This window comes from Schistocerca serialis, chromosome 4 (assembly GCF_023864345.2).
Source record: "Schistocerca serialis cubense isolate TAMUIC-IGC-003099 chromosome 4, iqSchSeri2.2, whole genome shotgun sequence".
Lineage (NCBI taxonomy): Eukaryota > Metazoa > Arthropoda > Insecta > Orthoptera > Acrididae > Schistocerca > Schistocerca serialis.
In genome coordinates this window covers 128,011,781-128,027,408 of record NC_064641.1, presented here as the reverse complement: position 1 = coordinate 128,027,408, position 15,628 = coordinate 128,011,781, and the positions used below count along the sequence as shown (strand labels likewise).

Sequence of the window (15,628 nt, the reverse complement as noted above, 5' to 3'; positions counted from 1 at the left end):
TGATACTGCAGAATTTTGAATATGTAAACATGCCATCGGAAATGCTTGCATCAAATTTGTTTCGTCCATACTTCATGTCATGTCAACTTGAATTTGTAAACTCTTGGCTACTCTTCTCCAAAATTTCAGAAAGTCTCATAATAAAATCAGAAGATTATATAAAAAGTAAGATTTGTGAAGCACAAATGAAATTTGCAGGTAAATGAAGTTTCTAGTGGTTTTAAGCCAGATACATTTGTACAGCAAAATTCTAATGATCAGCAATGCTGATGCTCTGTGGATGCTATGGCCTACAGTGTTGAAGAAAAAAACTGTGTGTTTATTCAGATGCTGAGATTTTCAAATGCTAAAACTTGCTCCAAAAACGTGGTTGTTACCACAGATGTCTTCCGAATTAACAATTTCAACCAGAATGATCAAAAAAGTGAAATGCTTGAGCAGTAGGGACTTAGGCCGTTGATACCTGGCAAAAAGAAGAGAGAAGTTGTTTCTGTTATCATAAAAATCAGGATTTTAGTTTTCTTTAGGTACAACATATTTAGCTGAACTAAAAATGGATTAAGTTAGCTGTTATGTCTAAAAGCAATAAAACTCTTTGTGCAAAAAAACTGTACTTCATAATCAGATTATAATATGTAACTACCATACAAATACTAAGTTCCCCACACAAAATGCATTGTTAAAATGATAGTTTTCAAATATTTGACAAAGGTATTTTAAGGCTAATTTTATCAACCTTATTTGTCGCTTTTGTATTAAAATTGGTTCCATTTTATGTATCTCTGGTGCTTAGACACGCACTATTGGGTAGCAGTGCATTCATTGCTGAATACAGATGTTTTTGAGATTGATGGCAGAACGGGTTTTGGGAGCTGAAACATAAATAATATTTACAATCTTTGTTTTTGTGTACGTGTACACAGGTTTTGCTGCTCTCATTCCCAATTTGTCATTTTCTAGGTTTTAAGTACTTGCTTTGGCATAACACAGTCTGTTTAGTTTCATGGTTGTAATGTAGCATTTGCTTTATTATCTTTTCATTCGTGTTTCTTTTTATATCAATGAGATGTTCACTTGAACAAATAACTCTGGCATCCACTCATTTTCATTTGTGACCAATGGAAGGAGGAAAACAAAAAATATTATTTGTTCTTCATGTTCTGGTAGCTGTTGTAGCAACTGGATGCAAACCAGAAGTGTTGCTACTACTGTTCACATCTTATCGTACTCAAAAAACTGATTTTGCCTACATCATTTCACACATCATCAGAAATATGATGTTGTTATGCATTAAAAAATTATCAGTTTCCAGAAAGCAGACAGTGTGTGGAGAGCAGATTTCAGATCTGATGATTCACTTTGCTTGATCCTTTTTTCCTTGATTTTCTAAATTGTAAAAAATGTGTGCTTAATAATGTCAACAATGTAAGGAAAAGATAGATTGCTACTTACCATAAGGATGACATGTTAAGCTGAAGACAGGCACAATTGAAAGACACTGATATACAAGCTATCACCCACAGCCTTTGTTAGAAAAAGAAAAAGGAGGACACACACATTCATTCACACAAGTAAGCCCACCTCATGCTCACATGACTGCCATCCCTGGCAGCTTGGGCCAGAATGCCATTGCTTGCTTGTCTGAATAAATGTGTGTGTGTTTCTCTTTCATTTTCCAACGAAGGCTGTGGCTAAAAACTTACATGTATCTTTTAATCATGTGTATCTGGAACTTAGCATGTCATCTTTACGTTAAGTACCAACCCATCTTTTCCTTAAGTTGTTGGTATGCCAACCTGGAGTTTCCATTATTTGTGGTTAATAATTCATTTTTATAGCATCCAACTTATTCATTGTATGTTGTTATAAACTATGTTTGAAACTAGCACATTACATTCCCAAGCAGTACATGGTATGTCTCTCCATGTGAAAGATTCCGGAGTTAAAACTTCCCCTCATTCGGATCTTCGGGAGGGGAACACATTGAGAGTAGACATATTTGAAAGGAAGAAAGGGACAATGAAGGGAGGAAAGATACGGATTGGAACATGGAATGTGAGGACACTTCTGCAAGCAGGAAAGCTAGAGAATGCAAAACAGGAGATGAAAAGGAACAGATTAGATGCCCTCGGTTTGTGTGAAATGAGATGGGGAGATAGAAAGTGGAGATTATAAACTCTTTTACTCAGGAGAAATCAAGAGTGGTGAAAACGGAGTAGGAATATTGATAGGGCAAAAGTTGAAAAATAAGGTAATGAAGATACAATATATTGATGGAAGACTGATGATGATACGACTGAAGGGTAGTTCAAAAGATTTGGCATTAATACAGGTATATATGCCAACCAGCCAGCACAGAGATGAGGAAGTGGAAGAATATTATGAGAAAATACAAGAACTCATCGAGAAAGAAAATAGAAATGCCTGCATTATCATCATGGGGGACTGGAATGCAGTGGTGGGTGAAGGAAGAGATGAAGATACAGTAGGAAAATTTGGATTAGGAATAAGAAATGAGAGAGGTGAATGACTAATTAGTTTCTGTAAAGAAAATTCATTAGTAGTTGATAACACATTATTTGAACACCACAAAAGGAGACGTTACACATGGATATCAACTTTGAATAGGGAAAAATATCAGATGGACTACACCCTGATAAAAAAAGGTTTAGGAACTGTTTGAAGAATGCTAAAGCTTATCCAGGAACGGATATAAATTCAGACCACAACCTAGTGATGGGAGAAATACAAGTGAAGTTGAAAAAAGTATGGAGAGGTAAAGCAAAGGAAAGACTAAACATGAAAGACTCAAAGAGGTAGGAAAGGCATCAGATTTGGAGAACAGATTTATGGAAAAATGGCAAAGTCTTGCTGAGAGTGTTGAATAGAAGGTTATATGGCAAGCTGGATAGAGGGATTGCAGAGGAGCAGTTTGGATTTAGAAGAGGAAAAGGAACAAGAGATGCTATTGGCCTGCTAAGAACTATAGGGGAAAGATATATGGAAAAGGGTAGGGAAATCTGTGCTGTTTTTATAGATTTAGAAAAGGCTTTTGACAGAGTTCAGTGGAACAAGCTGATGAATATATTGAAGAGGAAAGGAGTAGATTGGAAAGAGAGAGACAACTGATACAGAATCTATGTTTACACCAGAAAGTAAGGATAAGGATTGGAAATGAAATGTCAGAAGGAAGCAGCATTGGACGAGGTGTTAGACAAGGTTGTTGCCTTTCCCCACTGTTGTTTAACGTATACCTTGAAGAGATTATTGCGAAAAGTTTAGATGGGAAAAGAGGAATATGTATAGGTGGAAGGAGAATAGAATGTATAAGATTTGCTGATGACATGGTATTAGTGGCAGAAAGTGAGCGGACAGTGAATAACATGCTCAGAGATCTGAATGAAGCTTGTGTGGAATATGGGATGCAAATAAACACCGTAAAAACAAAGAGTATGGTCATCAGTACAAGACGCAGACTGTCCAATATTAAAATAGGACAATCTACCATTAGCCAAGTAAGTGAATTTAAATATCTCGGAAGCACAATAACTGAAGACTTGAGATGTCACCAGGAGGTGAAAACTCGTATTGCCATAGCGAAGGAGGCATTCAACAGAAAGAAGAGACTCTTATGTGGCAAATTAGATAAAAGACTAAGGAAAAGGCTTGGCAAATGTTTTGTCTGGAGTGTGGCACTATATGGGGCAGAAACATGGACACTGAGACGAGAAGATGAAAAGAAACATTAGAAGCATTTGAGATGTGGATGTGGAGGAGAATGGAGAGAATGAGCTGGATGGAAAGAGTGAGTAATGAAAGAGTATTGGAAAGGGTTGGTGAGAGATGTCTGCTGAAGGTTGGAAGAGAAAGGAAAAAGAACTGGTTGGGACATTCATTGAGAAGGGAGTGCTTGCTAGTAGATGCTTTAGAAGGATTGGTTTGTGGGAGAAGACTGAGAGGAAGGAGGAGGTACAAGATGATAGACAACATAAAGGGAAGAGTAACCTATGCAGACCTGAAGAGGATGGGAGAAGACCGGACAGCCTGGAGAACTACCATGTGAAAACCTGCCTTTAGGCAGAACACTGGTGGTGGTGGTGGTGGTGGTGGTGGTGGTGGTGATTGAAGTGACAAATGAGATTTTTGATTGCCAACATGCGAACATGCTGCTTATAATTGTCTGTGAAAAAAAATACAATCCTTTCACGTTCACTCCATAATACTGGAATGTTTGCCCTTTTGCTTCATACCCAGTCATACGGTTTACTAATCTTACTGGATGTGGGGCCTTGTAGAGCTGAACGGTAAGTTTGTTGAAAAGGGTGGAATGTGTGATATGAATACTGACATGGATTTTTCTTTTCTGAATAACATTTCTGCTCTATGGAGTTGGTTAGAAGCTTTTTTCTGAGAGGATACGGGGTACATTGAGCAAATTTAAGAATCCTCTTGGAAGTGTGCTTTTTCATCTTTGTTCTTATCCTCTGGTATCTTATTCTGTATTTGCTGATTAGTTTGTTGAACTAAAACATTTTTTGTGGCTAAAATTGTTCACTCAGACAACCATTCTTTGTTATCATAGTTCCTCACTATAAGTGGATACAGGTTTTTGATTAGTTGTTCCTCTATCTTTACCATGTTGCGCAAGTTTCATTCTAGAACATTTGGGAATATTCTAGTGCATTAAAACACTTGTTAACATTCGAGAATATTCATAAGAGCTTAAGAACTTTATGGAATAATCTTGAATTCCCCCCCCCCCACCCCCACCCCCTTGAAAAATATGTTGATTCAAAAGAGAAATAACATTTGCTGGTGATCACCACGATGTGAACACTCATACCTCCACAGCCAGTACTACTATCACCGTACAGGCATTATAACGTGCATGAGAGGGAACCAAGGGCACCACCAGACACAAAAACCTGTGTTTGATGGTGTTTGGTTTTCCAGGAATTGTCAACTGTACCCACACACACTTTACTATACAGGGTGAAGCAAAATGCGCGCACTCGAGCTTCGCAGCGTGATACCTCGCATGCCAGCAATAAAAAAATGTCTCTCCCAAAATTTCATCTGGCGAATACATCTGACAGAAAAAGGATGTTAAAGAGTGACAATCTGGCAACACTGTAGCCACATGTATGATGACTACCTCTGTCAGCACACATTGGTTGTACTGTGCAGTGTATAAAGTTTTGGGTTAGTATGCAGGAAGTCGAGGGTTCAATCCTGGGTTGAGCCATACGTTTTTATTGGTAAATGTAGTCCAAGTGGTATGGTATCTGGCACGTTAATTGTCAACACCGATTGCAGCGGGTCCTCTAGTAAACATTTGCACTTACATACTACAGTCGTAGAAATGGAAGACTGGTGAGCTTTGGAAGAAGCCCTTTCCACATCGTGGGCATGAATTTGTTCACACCATTTCATCTACTAGATGTGAAACCTGTTTTCTTTGAACCTTCCTCCATTACAATTCGTTAGGGCCTTATGTTACCAGTAGGACTAGCAACACTATTTATATGTGTTATCACCATGGTCCCATTAATTATGCCTTTCAACATTGAGTCTGGTAACTGCATGCTGTTTAGTGCGTATCTCAATGCATTATTATTATTATTATTATTATTATTATTATTATATCAATAGGATTGTGGAAACATCACATCTGTTACCATTAGGGAAACAGTGTAATTTAAAGCCGAACATTTCACAATTAGCAGTGTCAGGATGAATCATGCAGAACAATATCTGTCAGAAGGGTAATGTGCATTAGTTGGAACAGCACACAGGACTGATGGTGTGTTTATACTGTATGCACTGTCCACCAGACAGGGACTAGTGTGGCAGACATATAGCATAGACAAACAATGTATATATGAATGAGATTTTCACCCTGCAGCGGAGTGTGCGCTGATATGAAACTTCCTGGCAGATTAAAACTGTGTGCCGGACCGAGACTCAAACTCGGGACCTTTGCCTTTCGCGGGCAAGTGCTCTACCAACTGAGCTACCCAAGCACGGCTCACACCCTGTCCTCACAGCTTTACTTCTGCCAGTACCTCGCCTCCTACCTTCCAAACTTCACAGAAGCTCTCCTGCAAACCTTGCAGAACTAGTACTCCTGCAAGAAAGGATATTGCGGAGACATGGCTTAGCCTGTTACCTGTGCTTGGGTAGCTCTGTTGCTAGAGCACTTGCCCGCAAAAGCCAAAGGTCCCGAGTTCGAGTCTCGGTCCGGCACACAGTTTTAATCTGCCAGGAAGTTTCAATGTATATTTGGATATGCTTCTGGTCCTTGGTGCATCTGATAACTGGGCTGATGTTGCTGCTCGTGAATATGCACCCCAACCTGGGATTGAACCCTTGATCTCCTGCATGCTAACCCAAAACTTTATACATTGCACCAACTGCACAGTACAACCCATATGGCTGACAGAGGTAGTCACCATACATGTGGATACAGTATTGCCAGATTGCCACTCTTTAACGTTCAAAGATCAACTCTCAAATATAGCTGACTCCCACTCCCATTCTTTATTTTCCAATAACACTTTACTACTGACATCTGTTGTTCAAGTGATAACTATACCTTCACAGTATTTGTTTACAGTCCCATAACAAAGAGTTTACTCATTATTCTATTTTAAAGAATGTACACATTGTTCTGAGACAAGAAATTATGTAAACACAGTCTAGTATATACAGTTGCGACACTCATTGCTGTGAAAATTGTTACTATCTGACCGTTGAAATGGCTCTAGTGCTCCTAGAAAGCAATCTTAAGATTAACATTCATTTTTAATCTTTTGCTACTTCATTAATGAAATAGTTATTATGTTTCTGTATTTACTAATGCTTCAAGTTATCAAGACTTGAATGATCATGAAAGAAATGTAAAAACAGCTAAACCTCACAGATTCAGATCCATAAGCTACAACTTATTCATGGAGAAATACTTTCAAATGTGTGTATAACTGCAGCTTATACTGCTGAAATCAGGAGAACATAAACACACATTTCATCCACGAGAATCATATACAGGGTGTCCATAATTGAAGTTCCAGTTTCAAAATACTGTAGAAAGAAAACCACTGCTCGGAATGATGTCAAATTTGAGCAACATGTTATTGACGCGGGGCAAATGTCATGGAAAGAAAAAGATAAAATTAATGAAAATTTGACTCGTAGGTGGCGCTGTAAGCGTTGGAATATGCACACCAACATACACACAGCATATGGGTTTTCCTCAGTTTGCATTCAAGATGCCGAATGTGACTCGCCATGAAGGGTCACGTGCTGCTGGTAAACCTTTTACAAGAGTGGTAACCGTGTGCTAGTAGCCCTGCAGAAGCTTCGGCTGATCAGGGGTATGAGAAAAGGTGTGGGAGAAAATGATTAAAAAATTTGAAAAGACAGTTTCTTTTGAAATGCAGTGTAGCAGAGGTTGGAAAGCAGGATCCGAAGTCTGTTAAAGATGTGACTGCAGCATTCCAAGAGTGGTTGAGTGGTGGTGTGCAAACATTGCTGTGCAAATGGAATTGCCCGAATTTTGGACATGCCTGTGAGCGTGGTGCATAAAATCCTATGAACCACCCTGCATAGCTATTGATACAAGATCACCCAGGTTCAGCAGTTGCTTCCTATTGAACTGCCAGAAAGACTCTGGAATTTCTTGCTCGTAGGGAAGTGGAAATTGAATGGTTGCAGAACATTCTGTAGACAGACAAAGCCCATTTCCATGCCAGAAGACATGTCAGTACATAGAATTGCATAATATGGGCAATGGAAAACCTGAACACACATCAACCAGTGCAGCAAAGGTGACTGCATGGGGTGGGTTAACAGCATCATTTATCGTATGGCCGTATTCTTTCTAGTAGAGGAGTCTTGCGGGTCCTGTTACCTGTGCAATCACTGGCGAATGCTACGAGAGTCCAAATAACTTACGGGAATGCAGGCGGATGATGATGTCAACAACAGCCAATATTTCCAAAGGAACACATCCTGCCATTTGCAATGCATGATTGCCCAGTTATTCCTTGAAAATGGCAAGGTGTGCTCCTGTTGAAATGTCAGCAGTTGTCATTGACGTCATTTTGCTGCATTCACATAAGTTATTTGAACATTGTATAAGCTGGGAGAACCTCAAGTCTCGCCATGAGTCTTTTGTGCACCATCATCATTCCAATCTTCAACACTGTGGATGTGTGGGTAGGATCATTTTTATGCAAGCTCATACTCCTCTGCACATTTCACAGCCAGTGAAGTGACTGCTGCTGGAGCATTTTGGAAATGGTAGAACTACCAGCTGTCATTTTCTTACAGCCTGGCTGTCTAGATTGCCTGATCATAACACCACAGCCAGAAGTCATACAGATTATCTGAAAGATTTTGTGTTCTGTGCTCCAATTACGAACATAAGTGAATTGAAGGCACACATTGCACATGCATTCTGAATGTGACCCTCAAAGACACTGATATGTTGTGGAACACACTGTTTCTCGATTTCAAATTTTGGTGGACAACAATTTGAAACCAATTTTTAACGCAGTTTTTGGCCTCAGGACAGTTAAAAACTGATTTTTCCTGTCCTTTCTGGTACAGCCTTGCCTTGGTGGATGGGCGTATCTAACTTAAAATGCCACAAATGTTGACTGTCGAACTTGTGCAGTTGTGCACACTGAAGAGTACAGATGGTGTAATGTGCAACCTCATTTATGTTAACACTTGTAGTGCCATCTATCCTCTTTTCGTCTTCATCATCATCATCATCATCATCTTTTTTACATGTCCCCCTGCATCAATAATATGCTGTTCAAATCTGACATCGTTCTGAGCAGTTATTCTCTTTCTACAGCGTTTTGAAACTAGAACTTTTATTATGGACACTCAGTATTTCTGATGTCAGTTCTTACTATGAGAGGTGCTTTCCTTGACATGTAACAATTTTATATGGAGTCTTATGATTTGCACATCCTTACACTTGTCTCAGCTTTTCAAAGCATATATATAGAGGGAAACATTCCACGTGGGAAAAATATATCTAAAAACAAAGATGATGTGACTTACCAAACAAAAGTGCTGGCAGGTCGATAGACACACAAAACAAACACAAACATACACACAAAATTCAAGCTTTCGCAACCAACCGTTGGTTGCGAAAACTTGAATTTTGTGTGTATGTTTGTGTTTGTTTGTGTGTCTATTGACATGCCAGCGCTTTCGTTTGGTAAGTCACATCATCTTTGTTTTTAGATATAATTTTCCCACGTGGAATGTTAAAGATGATGTAACTTACCAAACGGAAGCGTTAGTATGTTGATAGACACACAAACACACACACACAGAATTCAAGCTTTCGCAACCCACGGTTGCTTCATCAGGAAAGAAGGAAGGAGAGGGAAAGACGAAAGGATGTGGGTTTTAAGGGAGAGGGTAAGGAGTCATTCCAATACCGGGAGCGGAAAGACTTACCTTAGGGGGAAAAAAAGGACAAGTATACACTTGCGCGCGCTCACATCCATCCGCACATATACAGACACAAGCAGCTTGTATATTCCACGTAGGAAATATATATCTAAAAACAAAGATGATGTGACTTACCAAATGAAAGTGCTGGCAGGTCGACAGACACAAACACAAACATACACACAAAATTCAAGCTTTCGCAACAAACTGTTGCCTCATCAGGAAAGAGGGAAAGATGAAAGGATGTGGGTTTTAAGGGAGAGGGTAAGGAGTCATTCCAATCCCGGGAGCGGAAAGACTTACCTTAGGGGGGGAAAAAAGGACAAGTATACACTTGCGCGCGCTCACATCCATCCGCACATATACAGACACAAGCAGCTTGTATATTCCACGTAGGAAATATATATCTAAAAACAAAGATGATGTGACTTACCAAATGAAAGTGCTGGCAGGTCGACAGACACAAACACAAACATACACACAAAATTCAAGCTTTCGCAACAAACTGTTGCCTCATCAGGAAAGAGGGAAAGATGAAAGGATGTGGGTTTTAAGGGAGAGGGTAAGGAGTCATTCCAATCCCGGGAGCGGAAAGACTTACCTTAGGGGGGGAAAAAAGGACGGGTATACACTCTCTCTCGCGCGCGCGCGCGCGCGTGCACACACACACACACACACACACACACACACACACACACACACACACACACATATAGACACAAGCAGACATATTTAAGGTCTTTAAATATGTCTGCTTGTGTCTGTGTGTGTGTGTGTGTGTGTGTGTGTGTGTGTGTGTGTGTGTGTGTGTGTGTGTGTGTGGGCGCGCGCGCGCGCGAGTGTATACCCGTCCTTTTTTCCCCCTAAGGTAAGTCTTTCCGCTCCCGGGATTGGTATGACTCCTTACCCTCTCCCTTAAAACCCACATCCTTTCGTCTTTCCCTCTCTTTCCCTCTTTCCTGTTGAGGCAACAGTTTGTTGCGAAAGCTTGAATTTTGTGTGTATGTTTGTGTTTGTTTGTGTGTCTGTCGACCTGCCAGCACTTTCATTTGGTAAGTCACATCATCTTTGTTTTTATATATATATATATATATATATATATAATGGAAGGAAACATTCCACGTGGGAAAAATTATTATATATATATATATATATATATATATATATATATATATATATATATATATATATATATATATATAATTTAACTACTTTTGCTTCAGAAGTAAATATATTGAAGATTCATGCCTTTTGTGGCTCAGATGTAGCAACAATAGTGGAATTGCTTTCTTCTGTGTTGGGAAACAGTTTAGTGGTTTATTTGAGGCATAAAATGCTGTAGGTATTGCATTCCATACATGTTTTTTTTTATCCACATTCACATATGTGCCTGGAAGAGTAGAGAACAAACCTTCACATTGTTGAGTAGATACATGACATGTTTCCCCAAAAGGTCAAGTTTCCTGCTGTTTACTACTCAATTTTTTTGTTCTTAAGAGAAAACGTTCAATAGATGTCTGTAGGTTGCAAGAGGATAACTGTCCTGTAAAATACCATTTCAACCTCCCAGGGTCCTATGGAAACTATGGAAAGACCAATGTGGTGTCATTTTTCAGTTGTTGTCAATTTTTCAGTTATTGTCAATTTTTATGGCACTAAATACGCTCTCCATTGTAAAAACTATGTTACAAATCAGTGTAAATGATACTATTTACACTCATCCAATGTCGTATTCAGAAGTGTAGCTTGCAAGCCGCTTGGAGTATTGATGTCACAGAGTATAACAAGGAAGAAACAAGTGTTGTGACTGTATGGGTTAGACTGTCATAGTACAACTTAATTAAATTGCATTGCTATATGTTTCAAAGAATGTGCACATTATTTTGTTACACTTTGTATGAAGAGTAAGTTCATGTGTGTTCTTTTTCCTTTGGCAGCTTTTTGATTTATAGGAATGAAAACACTGATCCATAATTGAAAAACCTTGTGGTTTGCTAGTCATCCTAGAGTACTGAAACACAGACTACTTGTTGTTTTTACAGTATATTATATAATTGTTTTGTTTTTTCAGATCAGCAGCTGATCAAATGTTTGTTCCAGATGGTAAAGATACATACAAAGTATCATTTGAAATTTTTGAGATTTCTAGGCCAGTAACTAAACATTTAACAAGGTGGCCTGTTCCTCGCATCTCATAAAAGTTTCAGAATTTTGTTAATTGCTGGCATCTTACATTTCATTGACACAATGTGAAGCACTGTTGTTTGTAAGCTGCAGATACGCAAAAGTTTGTAAAAGATATTTTTAGAAGCTTTAATTCAAGTTTAGTGGATTCTTTTGATGTAACTGATTATTCTGCTTGTATTTTTTGTGACACTATGGTTTAAAATTTTGTATCCGAAAATAATAAAACACCCACTTGCATTATTAGTGTTTTAGAATGAATGAGAGTGTATTTTTTGTAACATAGCTCTTTTCTATTTTTTCTATTTATATGTTTTCATAAGTGTGCTGTACTTTATGGCCAATGTAGTAATTGTATTTAAAATTAAGACTTTGATAATGTATTAAAATGTAAATAAAATTACTTGATGGAAACAGTAAGAGGTTTTCTTGAGTGACATATGAGTAACAAGTTAACAGTCCAAAAGTTCTGTTCCACTATCACAGTTTTGGATAACCTGGTAATAAGTCAACAGTGCTTTTTATTCCAGCGATGGAAGTTTAAAGGCTTTAACTAATAAACATGCAGAAATATTGGCAGTTTTTCATCCAGTTTATATGTGCAAACCAGTCTATAGGTGTAGGTAAATGCTTTAAGGTTAGCAGGAGAGAGGCAGTAACAGATTGGCCCTTGAAGGTCATTTCTTTAAGTGTATTAGAATAGTTTAGTTGGAAAATAAATCCCTGCACCAAGCAGGATTGGTGCCTTCTTCACGCAGAAAATTTTAAAATGCCTTGAAGATTCTAAACAGCTAACAATTTGCCAGAAATAACATTTCAGCTGATAAATAATTGTCTTTTGAATTGCTTCATAAATCAGAGGAGGATGAAAACATAACATTTAAAATTCATCTGTGGTGCTCTTGTGATTTTATGGTTTATGGTGAATACGGATAGAATTTGGCTTGCCACTGTAGCAACGCGCAGGGTGGGAGTGGTCGGGACTGGTTGGTGAGCATCCATTGTGATGTTTCATAAATAAAAGACAAAAAATTTGTTCAACAGAAACATGTTTATTAACCTGAAAATTGGTACATAAGCCCACCTGGCAAAGTGCCGACTGTCTAGAGGTTCATTGCAGCCATAGTGTGGAACACAAAAATATTTATGTTTTCAGGAAAGCAGGAAAAGATCTCTGGTCGAGTCAGGAGTCTGTAACAGAGAGCGACCTCATATCAACTTGCCACTCTGCCACCAGCGTCCAAATGCCTATGTCAGTTCTCTGTGAGCTCCTATTGGTCGAGGATTGCTCTCGTAGCTGCCTCTCATCAGTAACCCTCACCCCGGGAATGGTGTTTACACCAAATGCAGCTGGGCACCGATGACCGCACAGTTGAGCACCCATCAAAACCAACCACCACCACATGCTGTGACTGTGGCTGTGGGAGCTCTCTCTCCACAGGCAGTAACATCAACTAAATAACTCAGGGCAGTATAATTTCTTCTCCCCTCCTCCCCCTTATACCCTCCTAACAGGTAACCGACCACACATCCATCTTCCTTCCCACAAGAGTCGTGTTTCATGTTCACAAAAGTTACAAGCTAAAGGAGAGTAACAGTTTTCAAATAATTTTGTGTTTCGAGGGATATGTATGCAATAATCATTTTGCCTGATTGAATTGGGGTCACAGGGGCTAAAAGGGGGCTTGTATATTTTTTCTCTTGCATCTCAGTTAGTCTTATCTTATAAATGTTGCCATACTGACCCTGAGGCAACAGAGGTCATGGTAGGTTGAAGCAGCAAAGCGAGGGAGTCATTTGCAGCAGCGAGGTCAGAGTACAGCTGCTAGTGGCAGATGGCATGCTTGTGAGCCACAAGGCAGGTAATGAAAGGGATGTAACACTCCAGCAAGACAGAGGGGCATTTTTACATAATAAAATGGGATAAAGTTTGGAGAGATTTAGTATGGACTACAAACCTCTTTCTCATGTGGATACAGGCTAAAATTCTGACTGGTATACCCTTAATAACATTAAAAATAGATTTGAGAACTTAGTCTTGAGTTTACAAAAATATGGATGAGAATTAGGACGAGGTCAGTTTAAAACTCCACATGGTGGTTATGTCACCAAACATCCTATCTCAGCTATTTACCTTTACCAACTTACCATAAGGGTGTTGCCACGAACCCTTGCCCTGCTCAATCATCAGATCAGTCTCCAGTCGAGCACATATGGAACTTCATCAGAGATGACTTCAGCATCATCCACAAACCGCATTAACCATCCCTGTATTGACTGCCAAATGCTATACTCATAGAACTCCATTCGACAAACTGGCTTCCAGCACCCGTAAAACAATGCATGCACGTTTGCATGCTTGCATTCAACATTTTGGCAGTTAATCAGTTATTAATGTACTAGTATTTCACATTTACAGTGGCTTATCTCACATTTACATTAACCTGTGACCTTGCAGTGTTAATCATGTAGACAAATGTAGTCTTGAAATTTCATTACCCAGGATTAATTATTTGTTGGCATTGCAATTTTTTCCATCAGTGTATATTCATATTGTAAAGACAGTGGGGGGCAGCACTTATTTTCTCAACACTGACTACTGTAAATGATGTAGCCGACAGTTGCACACCTGCGTTTCACAGTTCTTTACTTTCACTGTTCACGACCCCCCAGTATTACACAGTTAATATGGCCTGATCACTATTGGTTAACTTTTGATAAGCCTCATTAATAGTTTGCAAGCTAACGGCAGCATACTGCTACGATAGTTTACCGTTGAATATCTATGCGCAGTAAAAACCTAACCACTCAGATCTTGCAGAATAATACAGTGTGTGTGACACCACTGAACAGACACTGTCATTATTTTAACACACGGCCTATTTGTTACACTTATTTCACGGCTAAGTTGAACCAATACAGGTTTCTCGTTCGAAAATCGGCCGTGGACTCACTGTCTCAGGACCAAAAATTGGGCCTTTATATATCCTCAGAATAATAGGTACTGAAACCATACATTGGTCAATGTTTAATTTACAGAAACTACAATTAAAAGATAACTCATTCTATTGCCTGAATATATAGAAAAACTCCTTCTTTTTAAAAGTTTCTTCTACTACAAGAGTTAGGCCAAATTATTTGTTTAAATGATGAAATTAACAGATATAGTTATATAAACAAAACTTTTGAAAAACTGGGTAATTATTTTGGAATTAATTACGCGCTGGCTTTGCTAATATGTTTTCAAATGGAGCCAAATAAATACTTTAATAATGATAGTAGTTCTCCCCCAAATATTTATAATTAGAATTTATATTTGTTTATGAGTCAACAATAGAAATGTTCAAATGCGAGTGAATTCCTAAGGGACCAAACTGCTGAGGTCATTGGACCCTAGGGTTACACACTATTTAAACTAACTTATGCATACTGCTTATGCCCAAGGGAGGACTCGAACCTCCGGCACAAGGAGCCGCGCAATCTGTGATGTGGCGCCTCAAACCATGCGGCAATCAACAATAAAATGTAAGTCATGAAATAATTACTGATTTCACCCTATAACAAAAGATATTAACTAGGAATGGTCAAAATAAACTAGGAAATTGATGACATACACAAAACTAAGCACAAAATTAGATTTGGTGCTATGTTCTTTAAGACTGAGTGCCAACCTTTCTCTTTTATGGAAATGCAGATTACACTCATGTATGTTAATGGTTATTAGTCAAAAATGAAAATAAAATGAATTTAAGGAGGCAGATGGCAAAACAAGAGAGGAACTAAAAAGATCCCAGCTTGCTTCGTCAAAATCTGAAAGATGACCTCTATTAAAATTTCATGCCAGTCAGATAAGAGTGGTGCTACTAGTGCCAGTATTAGGATGCAAATCAGGTTTGCTTTAAATACTTCCTGTAATGGTCATGGGTGTTAGTTGCCTTTGAGACTGGAGGTAGTGATGATGTTAGTCAAC

At 38.7% G+C, this 15,628-nt stretch overlaps 1 protein-coding gene across 1 annotated transcript in view; it reads left to right on the top strand.

Moving 5' to 3' along the window:
* The window catches only part of LOC126474126 (uncharacterized), an 85,340-nt gene extending 73,268 nt beyond the window's left edge, over positions 1–12,072 (top strand). The window contains exon 8 of the mRNA XM_050101561.1: positions 11,546–12,072. The gene's annotated coding sequence lies outside the window, so the exon portion shown is untranslated. The remainder of the gene's footprint in view (positions 1–11,545) is intronic.
* The last annotated feature ends 3,556 nt before the right edge of the window (positions 12,073–15,628 follow it).